Raw genomic sequence first — 9,379 nt, 5'->3', positions numbered from 1 at the left:
CATAGTATATTTCCGCTGAGAAATCACCAAACCATCTTTAGATTGGGCCACCTCAATACCCAAGAAATAGCGGAGTTTACCAAGATCTTTTGTCTGAAATTGATTCGAGAGATGTTGTTTTAACTGGAGTATTCCCTGCTGATCACTTCCAGTTATGACAATATCATCCACATATACAATAAGATAGACACACCCTTGGGTAAAGTGTCGATAAAACACAGAATGAACAGCTTCACTACGGACCATACTAAACTGTTGTACGACAGTGCTGAATCTGCCAAACCAAGCTCACGGAGATTGCTTAAGACCATAAAGCGACCTGTGTAGCCTACAAACCATATCTGAGGACTCCCCCTGAGCAACAAATCCAGGTGGTTGCTCCATATATACTTCCTCTTCAAGATCACCATGTAAAAAAGCATTTTTGATGTCAAGTTGATGAAGAGGCCAATGTCGAATGGCTGCAATGGCTAGAAGAAGTCTAACAGATGCCATCTTGGCTACAGGCGAGAAGGTATCACTATAATCCAACCCAAAAATCTGAGTGTATCCTTTGGCTACCAAGCGAGCCTTAAATCGATCAATCTTACCATATGGACCAACCTTCACTGTATAAAGCCAACGACAACCTACTAAAGATTTTCCAGGGGGTAGAGGGACCAGTTCCCAAGTACCACTGCTTTGAAGAGCACACATTTCGTCAATCATTGCTTGCCTCCACTCAGGGTGAGATAATGCTTCACCTGGAGTGTTAGGAATAGAAACAGAAGACAAAGAAGACAAACAAGTATACTGCAGAGGAGAAAGACGATAATAACATAAATCAATATAATGTGGAGAAGGATTTCGTGTTTGACGTATACCTTTTCGATGGGCAATCGGAAGATCAGACTCAGGTTGCGGGATCGGATCCAATGATGGCGAAGGCGTCAGAGGAGAGTCTGCAATGACCTCAGGGACATGTACTGTCTCAGGGATAGGTACTACCTCAGGGATAGGTGTGACAGACGTGGGTTGACGACGCTGATATGTTTGAAGTGGGCGAGAAGTGGGGGGGTCAACCGTAGGGCTAGAGTGATGGTGGATAATGGGAAATGGGACTTCCGGAAGAGGTGTGGGAGTACTATCCTGAAGGGGTTCCGGAGTTACTTGGCTGGACTCGAAATATGGAACAGACTCGAAGAAAGTAACATCGGCCGATACGAGGTATCGTTGTAGAGTATGTGAGTAGCAACGATAACCTGTTTGGGATCGATGATAACCAAGAAAGACACACTTTAGTGATCGAGCTGATAGTTTATCAAGACCAGGAGAGAGATTGTGTACAAAACATGTGGACCCGAAGACTCGGGGAGGAATTGGGTGAAGTGGGGAATTGGGAAAAAGGATTGAATGGGGGATTCTATTGTTAAGGACTGATGAGGGCATGCGATTTATAAGGTAACATGCCGTTAGCACAGCATCCCCCCAAAACCGAAGTGGAACTTTACCATGGAGAAGTAGGGTCCGAGTAGTTTCTACGAGATGCCGATTTTTGCGTTCGGCTACCCCGTTTTGTTGAGGTGTATGAGGACAAGATGTTTGGTGGAGAATACCACTGTCGGACATAAAAGTTTGAAATTGTTGGGATAAGTATTCACGAGCATTATCACTTCTTAAGGTACGAATAGACACACCAAACTGAGTTTTTATTTCTTTATAAAATTTTTCAAAAATAGAGAATAATTCAGATCTATTTTTCATTAAAAATAACCACGTGCAACGTGAAAAATCATCAATAAAGGTGACAAAATACCTAGACTCAAGTGTAGAGACAGTACGCGAGGGACCCCAAACATCAGAGTGAACTAAAGCAAAAGGGGATGAAGCTCGTTTATTGACTCGATTTGGAAATTGACTACGAGTGTGTTTCCCTAACTGACACGACTCACAATGTAAATTAGACACCTTCGATAAACTTGGCACCAACTTCTGTAATTTAGGAAGACTAGGATGACCTAACTGAGCATGGATAGTGAGTGGGGAATCTTTGGCTGAGCATGCCTGAGATGACACTGAGAGGTAATAAAGGCCTTGAGACTCACATCCGACGCCAATCGTCCGTCCCGAATTCCGATCCTGCAGGGTAACATTACTATTAGTGAAAGTGACAATACAATCAAGAGACCGAGTTAAACGACTGACTGAAAGTAAATTAAATGGACAATTAGGTACATAAAGAACCGAAGTAACAGAGAGAGAAGGTAGAACTTGAACAGTACCAATCCCTTCAGATCGGGTTTGAGAACCATTGGCAGAAGTTATAGTAGGTAAGAAACCCGAGGTAGAGAGGAAAGTAAAAAGATTTTTATTACCAGTAACATGATCAGACGCACCAGAATCAAGGACCCAGGATCCAAGAGAAGATGATTGAGAAAGGCAAGCAGATGAATTACCAGTGTGTGCAATCGAAGCAGTATAATCTGAGTTCTGATAATTTTGATACCACTTGAGAAAATCATCGTAGTTTGGCGTAAAGTTCTGAGTAGCCATGAGTATCAGATCTGGAACAGTTGCGCGGTGGCAAGTGGGGCGATGGAAAAATCGTCGGGATCGACCGAATCGGTGGAGACGTTTCTGCCGGTAAGGTCAGTTAGCCGGAAGGTTGCCGGAAACAATAGCAGCAACAACGAATGGCGACGGCGACCGGAGAAATTTGAAAACAGATGCCGAAATGAGTCACGGCAGTGTATGGAAGGCAAACCGGAGTTATGACACGGTTTGCCAAAAAATTTCTCACCGGACGACAGTGGGTCAACCGGGTAAAGCACGGTAAAGATTGTCTCTCAGTAGGCTCTAGATACCATGTTGAAATACGAGAGACTAAGAGACATTTGAATAAACCGTGTGTTTTGTAAAGCACTACGGAGACTTTATTATATATAGAGAGATTACAACTAATTATATAATATAGTCGATGTGGGACTATTCTATATACAAATATTATTAACACTATATATTTACAAATATCAACACCTATAAGATGAGAACTAATGTTAGTTATGCTCGTTTCCAAAATATAGTGTCAGTATAATGATCATCTTTTGGTAAATGTCGCAGTCATGCAAAATTAACTCTCAGTCTCACGCACATGTTTTAACTCGTGCATAGCAAATTTTTTGAGACACAAGTATAGATAGAGGTGCAAATGTTTAGGACAAAATCAAAGAAATTGAAAAACAAACCAAACCAAATTGAAAAACTATGCGGTCTTTTTTGGTTTGGATAACTAAAATGAAGAAAATAAATATCTTAAATTACTCTCAACTCGTCCGGATAGTAAAATTCGAATCGTATGAGTTTTTATTAGAAATTTTAAAACTACTTAAGAGATTTTTAAAAAATACAGGAAATTTCAAAATTTCAAATTAAAAATCATAACTTTTATGAGTTTTACCGGAAATTTAAAAAACTACTCTAAAAATTTTAAAATTTTCGGTAAAAAATTATAATTTCACGAGTTTTTACTGAAATTTTTAAAATTTTTAGTAAACTTTTGAAATGTACGAGTTTTTGCTCGAAATTTTAAAATTTTTGGTAAAAACTCGTATTTTTTTACCACAACAAATTTGAAATATATGTTTTATAGTTTTTTTTTTGAAAATTCCGGCAATTTAAAACTGAACCACCGAAATTTTGATTTGTTATCAGAAATTTTGAATATTGGAAATTTCGTTTGCACTTTTTAACTCAAATTTGTCCATAGACAGTTTGGGAGTTATGAAAATATGTGAGGGTGTCTGGTATAATTGAAAGGTGGCAAGTTACTTCCTCGTGATGTCCATATGGACTTGTCCGAATAGAAAAATTCGGATGCATCTCATGCAGTGATGTCCATATGGACTCAATCAGAAAATGATCAAATGAATATATTTAAATATTAAGAGATTTCTTAATGCACCCTATAAAGGGAAAAAACATCCTATGAAAATTCGAAAAAGGACTCGTTCGGATAGTAAAATTCGGATGCATCTCATGCAGTATGGACTCAATCAGAAAATGATCAAATGAATATGTTTAAATATTAAGAGATTTCTTAATGCACCCTTTAGAGGGGTAAAATATCCTATGAGAATTCAAAAAATGTCTATCAGATTTCAGAAATGCATATCCGGACACTCTGTTTTCACAATAAAACACGTCTTAAGTGAGACACCTTAAATTCATTCGTAAATGAGAAAAAAACACTCAGGAAATGTATTTCTAGAATAAATTTAGTCATAAAATTGGAACATTGTTTAAAAACGAGTGAATTGGGTGTGTGTGTGTTTGAGGTACGTCCGGACATGCATTTCTAAAATTTGGGAATATTATTGTATTTTTATGAGGTGTCATAGTAATTCATAGGGTGCATTAGGAAATTCCCAATATTAATATCCAGACTCATCATATGGATCATAATATCGAGAGACATTCTTATTATAGCACAGTCAAATAATTTCCTTCATATCTCAAAAAGGAATTTCCTTGTACAACCCTTAACCTTCGTAAAGGTCTATGGCGAAATTCCTGTTTTAAACCCTAAACTCGGATCCGAACGCACCCCATTTTATTTTGTTAGAGGTTTATTCGGAGATGCATATATGAAACACCTTTTTTGTCAAAATCATTGGTGTTTTGGAGATCCATCTCCGAATAAACTCATTTTTTTTTAAGTTTTTGAGTTTTTCGGAGATGTATATCCGAATTAAGGTATATACATTAAACCCACAGCATAAACCCCTCATTATGTTTTGTTTCTAACTTAAACACTCAAACACCCCCAAACCCCGAAATCTCTACTTTTAAAACTCATTTCAACTGATTTCTACTCATTTTCACTCATTGCAATTAATTTCAACACATTTCAACAACTCTCAAACCTCCAAATTTGAGTAAGTTTCTCATAATCCCTTGTTCTATTTTGTATGTGTATAATAAGTTGTTTATAATCATTTAAATTAAATAGGTTGAAGTATAACTTGTAAAATGTGGTTGTTTTGATGTAAAAATTGCATCTTTGAGGGACTTAGCTTGAAGGTCCGAAAATGGCAGTTGCAAGTGTTTTCAGAAGTGCATAACTGAAAACACCTCTGAGGAGTTTCGGAGATGCACTTTCGAAATTATGTGAGTTTTTTTTTTATAAATTTTTTCAAACTTGTTCTTGTTCCTTCTCTTTGAGTATTGATTTTTTTTTTCCAGAAAAATGACTGAGAACCTGAACAAAATTAGACTTTGCAGGCCAAGTCAAACTACTTCCGCTCGACGTGAGAGAGCTGAGCAGACTATGAGGGGTCGAGAACACAGTCGGGTACCGCAGGAGGAAGTGAAGGGAACATCCACTTCTGGTTCGAGGAGTCGTCTGTTACGTGTGTTCTCATCTAAGGATAATGAGGAGGCACCCGAGGAGTTCCAGAACTCATGCAGGTTAACCCAGAGTATCCAGGAGGGTCCTCTGACACCTCCCTCTTGATCTATTACTCTGATCATGTCACTCGACATGTTTCCACTAGACAAGTATTTTTTTTACACTTTTTCATTTAAATGACATACACACAAATTTGTTAAAATCGATATTAATATTTATCTTTACAGGAACGACTGCCACTAAAGTCCGTGAACCATGCTCGAAAAATATTTACTCTGCATCATCCTAATGCAAATTGGTTCAAGGAGGCCATTTTTTCCTCCGGACTTTCTGGACTTTGTTGTTCCAGTTACAACACTATTAGCCACATAATGCAGGGGACAGTCGTAGAGAGATGGCACAAGGAATCGTCATCTTTCCACTTTCCGGTTGGAGAGATGACGATCACTCTAGATGACGTCCCCTGCCTGATACACCTTCCTATCAGAGGGAGAGTCCTTAACCACTCTCGCATCACTTGTGATGTTGCCACTAAATGGACGGTTGACTATTTGGGTGCTCAACCAGAAAAGACAGTTGAGCAGTGTTCCTCAACTAATAGGGCTCATGCCAAGTTCTCATTCTTGAAGGACCTTTATCACGACCATTTCATTGTGGCAACTGATTCCGAGAATGAGGGTGATGCCTTCTTTGTTGAGTGTCACCGCGAGTGTGCTTTGAGGTGTTACTTCATGTTCTTGGTTGACACGTCCCTTTTTATGGAAAAAGTGCAAACTACGTGGATGTAACATACCTTCGGTACTTCATGGATTTATATACTGTGAAGGAGTGGAACTAGGGGGTTGGCTGTTTAGTATACTTGTACCAAAAACTGAATGAAGTCTCTAACTGGAGGACGAGATAGCTTTCAGGCTCTGCCACACTGTTGACGGTACCGATCATTCCAACTATTAAAATAATTTACTATTAATAATTTGTTCTTACAGGACTCTAATTCGTTTTTCAGGGATTGGTCATTTCTCACTTCCACAGAATTCATTGTTTTGATCTTGATCTACAGTATAAGGAGGAGATGCCGAGGGGTGCCATGTATCTCCGCCACAGAGGAAATTAAGTCGGGTTGTCGTTGTAGGTGTATCTTGATTGGATTGTTCATGATGACATCCTATGGAAGCTGTTTGAGGACCACAGGGAGATTATTTCATTCGACTCCATCTCATTGTACTCCAAGTGGCAGGCATGTGAGACCGACATTATGGTTAGGCATCTGTCAGAGCGATGCATTCAGTCGTTTGGCTATGTTCAGATCATACCCAGATTTCCATTTTAAGCTGCTCTCGACACCATTGTCTGTCGGGATTTCGATGGCATCTTTGAGGATTTGGAGCATCATATGGTGCTACAGGAGTATCAGTTGATAGAGGCATCCAACAGTTGGCATTGTGTAGAGGGATACATGACATGGTTCTACACAGTGTCACACTCTATCATGATACCAAATGCTCTTGGACGTCCTTCTAGGCCAAATCATCAAGTGATCTTGGATAACCACCAGGCCGAGGATGACCATGCCACTGATCTCTTGTCGGTCTGTCAGCGGATACAGTTGATTGTGCAGGAGGTTTTGGACTTATGTAACATTGAGAGGGGCGATCCTGAGGCAGTGACCAATATAGAGAGAATGGTTAGGGAGGCAGCAAGTTCGGTGAGATACAGGAGGCAGAAGAGGGGTCAGGGGGATGAGGATTAGGCATACGCAGTAAGCTATGCCTTTTTTTCTTCGAGAATAATTTGTGTATTATTTTTTATTATTCCAGAACAATATATTGTGTTTATTATCGTGTTTTATTTCTTAGCATTTTTTCGTTTACAATTTTATTATTTTAATCTAACTATGTATCAAAACTTTGAAGTTTTTAAAAAAATATTATTGTCCAGGATTTCAGAGATTTATTTCTGAAATACCTTTCTCACGCATTAAGTGCACTTTCGGAGATGCATCTCCAAAACAATCTCTTTTGTGGTGCATTTGGAGATCCATCTCTGAAGGGTATTTTGAGGTTTTCATGATTTTTTTCACCCCTAATAGGTGTATAAATAAATTCCTTTTCAAAAGATACATATCTACGATTTTTTTTTCAATTCAAGCCCTGAGTCATTCAATTTTTTTATTGTCTATCAATTCTATACATTCCTTGCTAATGGTTACGGCATTTCAATGACTTTAATCTCCTCATTCTCTCGCATTATTTTTTTATTGTACATTATTTTTCACATTACTTTTGGTTAGGGGTTAGGGTTGGAGAAATTAACTTGCCACCCCAGAAATTGAACCTGCCACCCCCCCATTTTTTATTCCCATTTTACCCCTCTTAAAAAAGTTGAAAATCAAAGAAATTCCATTGAAAGTTTCCGGTATACACTTTAAACTTTTTGGTAAAAAATATCGGAAATTCACTTAATTTTAATTTCCGGTAAAACATACCGGAAATTTAGTTTATTTGAAATTTCCGGTATACCAGAATTTTGTAATTTTCGGTATACTTGAAATTTCAAAATTCCGGTATACCAGAAATTTCAAATAAACTAAATTTTTGGTATGTTTAAATTTTTTGTTTTTTAAACGGTTGAGATTTTGCCGACACTTTCAGAGGGTCAGATTGTCAATTTTATGCTTGTTGTTTGTCATCTGATGTTTGTTAACTATGTTTGTTTGTTATTGATGTTATTTTCTTTATCTACTCGAAACATGTACTAGCAAAAAAGATTATGTCATTAAAAAGATGTTCGTACAAAATATACAAATAATACAATTATAAAAAAATAAATCACATATGTCCTCCACGGGCAACATCAGCCAACCTAGCTAAAATATTGTGGACCTCACCATCAGGGTTCACCAGACCCATGAGGCTATCCAAGTGAACTGCGATGTACTGCAGGCAGGTGTCCTGGTCACCAGTGGGAGGTGGATATGGTGGTGAAGAAGCCCTGGCCCCTGAAGGCATTGGAACATCAGATGCTGCGACACATGTGGGGCTGACCCTAAGGTGCGACACTTTGAGGAACCACTTCAGGTATCCATCCTGACACTGCCCAGGATGCTGAATCGCAACGGCTGTATCCATTATCTCACAGGGGGGCCTGAGGATGTGACTCTTGTAACACCCGAGGCCGAAGAAGGCGAGGGGTGGTTGCACCGCATGTAACACCCGAGGCCGAAGAAGGCGAGGGGTGGTTGCACCGCATGGAACACCTGAGGCCAATGGGGGCTAGGGTGGTCGCCACATCGGAATGAGAGGAATCCTGAGGCCGTGCAGGTATGGGACTGCATGGTTGAAGGAAAGCTTATAAGGATTGATGGGTACTACCTATACAAACAAGATGCATCTTCTTTTCGGGAGCCCGTTCAATAAGAACTTCACAGTTAAGCGTGCTTGACTTGGAGTAGTATTGGGATGGGTGACCTTCTGGGAAGTTTTCCGGAAAGCGTGCGAGTGAGGTCAAAGCATGCTGAAAAGACCCGTGTTAGTTTGTGGGGTCAGTCGATCATCCCGAAAGCAGTTTGGGGCGTTACAGTTGGTATCAGAGCCAGACCTCTCCCAGTACGATGTGGTTCGAGGACGAACCATGCGGAAGCTGGTGGGCATGTAACACCCGAGGCCGAAGAAGGCGAGGGGTGGTTGCACCGCATGTAACACCCGAGGCCGAAGAAGGCGAGGGGCTAGGGTGGTCGCCACATCGGAATGAGAGGAATCCTGAGGCCGTGCAGGTATGGGACTGCATGGTTGAAGGAAAGCTTATAAGGATTGATGGGTACTACCTATACAAACAAGATGCATCTTCTTTTCGGGAGCCCGTTCAATAAGAACTTCACAGTTAAGCGTGCTTCACTTGGAGAAGTATTGGGATGGGTGACCTTCTGGGAAGTTCCCTGGAAAGCGTGCGAGTGAGGTCAAAGCATGCTGAAAAGACCCGTGTTGGTTTGTGGGG

The sequence above is a fragment of the Vicia villosa genome, unplaced genomic scaffold (genome assembly GCF_029867415.1).
Source record: "Vicia villosa cultivar HV-30 ecotype Madison, WI unplaced genomic scaffold, Vvil1.0 ctg.000579F_1_1, whole genome shotgun sequence".
NCBI lineage: Eukaryota > Viridiplantae > Streptophyta > Magnoliopsida > Fabales > Fabaceae > Vicia > Vicia villosa.
The sequence above is the reverse complement of the archived record's forward strand: the minus strand, read 5'-3'. Positions refer to the sequence as shown.